This window comes from Megascapheus bottae, chromosome 20 (genome assembly GCF_031878675.1).
Source record: "Megascapheus bottae isolate mThoBot1 chromosome 20, mThoBot2.hap1, whole genome shotgun sequence".
Classification (NCBI taxonomy): Eukaryota; Metazoa; Chordata; class Mammalia; order Rodentia; family Geomyidae; genus Megascapheus; species Megascapheus bottae.
In genome coordinates, this window is record NC_143528.1 from 14,019,346 (window position 1) to 14,022,158 (window position 2,813).

Below are 2,813 nucleotides of genomic sequence, written 5' to 3' on the forward strand. Positions count from 1 at the left end.
TTTGCCTCTTTACTATCATATTCCACCTCAAATAGATCTCCTTATATACTTAAAAAACTGTCCTTTTCTGAACAAAAAATGTGACACATTCTGTACCAAGCCCTGTTAAAATATTTGTAAGTACAGTGATTTAACAGTATCCTTAATATTGGCAATCAGTGAGCATTATAAGACAAACAGATGGCAAACAATGTATTTCATATGAATACATAAAAGTGTTCATCCAGGAGGGAAAGTGGGAGGAAAACATAACAAAAGGTAACAATGTCTAAGAAATAATGTACCTGCTACCGGATGAATGTAACTGTAACTCCAAGGTACGTCACCCCAACAATAAAAAATGTTCACCCTTCTTATTTTGTTGAGGTCTAGATGTGCTGATTAGCTATATATATATGTTGCAAATCCTAAGCCTTTGAGTTGAAATGTTTGGTATCTCTAGCCATTGCTCTCTCGTATTGTGACAATCATATTTTTCCTAAATGAAACTTAGTAGCTGAGGATAAAGTCAAACATTCCTGCGTCCTTTGCTGATGCCATCTTACTCCCAGAGAGAATTGTCATCTTCCTGGTACCTGGAATGATTATTAGTCTTAGACTTGTCATAATACTTTCATTAAAAGCCTTAGAGATTCGCATGTCATACTTGCACAAGGACCATGCTAATTTTGCCTGTGTTTTTCCAATTTTAGCAAGTGTGCTGCCAAAGCAAATGTTTTAATCTTAATACTATTCTAGAAACTGGAGCTCACACATTTTAGTAAGTATTATGACAAGTCTCATTCTGTTTTATCATTTCTTTCAAACATATTAAGTTGTGCTTCCAGAGAAGACAATTGGTTAACGGAGCCTTCATTCTTGATAGTCTTTGCAAAACTTTTCTTCCTGGACTTTTCTAAATACACAGTTTAATGGAAAGAAAGCTGAATGCTAGATTCATTTTTCTGGTTGCATCTAATATTATGTAAATCTTGACTGTTATTCTACTGTATCAGTAGTTCTTGATGTAATCAGCAAGATATTTTATCTTGTTTAAAGCTAACGAGTAATAGATTGACATTTGTGCTATACATGTGCAATATTGCCTTCTTAATCCATTCTTTGTTGTTTTTTCTTTAAAATATAAGGACCCTATACTTCCCTTTAAAAGTTGGTGTTTTGTTTTAGTTCACTTCTCTTTTTTGATACAGGATGCCTTGGAATTTACAACATACTATACACTGGTCTTGAATTAACAATTCTAATACTTGTGTCTTCCCAGTGTCTAGGGCTTGGAATTTCAGGAGTATGCCACCATGCTTGGATCTATCTATTCCTTCTTACAATGAGCTATTGTTTTGTAATCACAACCACTATCAGGTAGGGTTATAAAGAGGAAAGTGTAGTCTCAAACGATTTAGGGGAATTTTAACTAAATTGTAAGTTGTCCATACTTTTATTGTGATTCCTTAGAAAATATGTTTAATGCAAACATTGCTGGGCCAATTATATCTTCTTTTGCCAGAGTCCAGGGCCATAGGCCCAACCCTGGGTGTCAGTATATATTAGATCTGGCCACTTATCCTGTGGAAAAAGTTAACTATAGAAAGTATGGAAGGAGTTTACTGTTCCATGAGATCATTGTTGGAAGACAAGAGATATCAAGTGTCTTTTGTGATGGGTACTCATATAACCTCCAAGACTATATAGTAAAATGTTATGTGCAATCAAGCAGTCTTACTCAAACTCTGGTCTGATTCATCATTATTTCAATTCTGCTCACACAGTATCTATTGGCGACAAGAAAATTGCTGCTGCTCAAGAGATGAACTCTGTTTAATTCCAGGGATTTTTATTATGAAATATGTGATCATCCATTCTCATCAAATGATCACTCAAGCTTTGGTGAGAAGTCTTATTATGGAATGAGCTGCCTCCAAGGCTCTGCTGTTCCTGGAAGGCATAGAGAAATGATTGAAGACTTCTTGACATGATGTCATAAGTCTGAAATAGGATGTTACAAAAGCAAGCAATTTACATTCTGTTGCAGATTTCTTAGTTACTCTTATTTATCCTAAAAGGGGGAAGGTTAACAACATTGTATGAGATTAACATACAGTCAAAGATTAACATACCTATCTGCAGAATTGAACAGGAATCTGACCAAAGATTAAGGCAAATGGGATACAAAATGAAAGGAGTGATATATGGCTTTATCCTGTTTGGAGATGCATTTTATACATCCAGCAAATCCAAGTAACAAGTATATATTTTAGAAAAATTAACTTCAGAATCCTTGTTATATTAGAATTTTAAAATGAACATTAATGAATTTGGGGATAAATATCATTAAAAATATCACTCTGACAAGATGAGGGGTGGAGATGGGGGGAGGGAAATGAGGACCAAGACATGAGAAAGGGTATCAATGTATGTGAAGTCATACACCTTCTAGCTGGTGGATATAACACTTCTATTAATTACGATAAAAAATATATGAAAAACAATGTCACTCTGGAAAGCAATATGGAAGCTCCAGAGAAATTAAACACAGAACTACCCTAGGATTCAGCAGTTCCACTCCAGGGAATTTACAGAAAATTTTACAAACCTGGAGACAGTAAAGCCATTAGCACAATCATGTTTATTGCAGCACAATTTACCATAGCCAAAATGAGAAATCAGACCAGATGCCAATCAATTTATGAATGGATCAAGAAATTGATCCATACTCATACAATACTCATTCACTAAATGAATGATATTGTACCATTTGTAAAGAAATGTTATCATTATCATTATTATTTTGATAATTTGGAGGCTGGAACCCAGGA

At 34.5% G+C, this 2,813-nt stretch overlaps 1 non-coding gene across 1 annotated transcript; it reads right to left on the reverse strand.

Annotated features, from left to right (window-relative positions):
• Positions 1-609: 609 nt before the first annotated feature.
• On the reverse strand, positions 610-712 carry LOC150049195 (U6 spliceosomal RNA). Its single transcript, XR_016539065.1, has one exon. It is a non-coding gene; the product is annotated as a U6 spliceosomal RNA (small nuclear RNA).
• Positions 713-2,813: the final 2,101 nt, after the last annotated feature.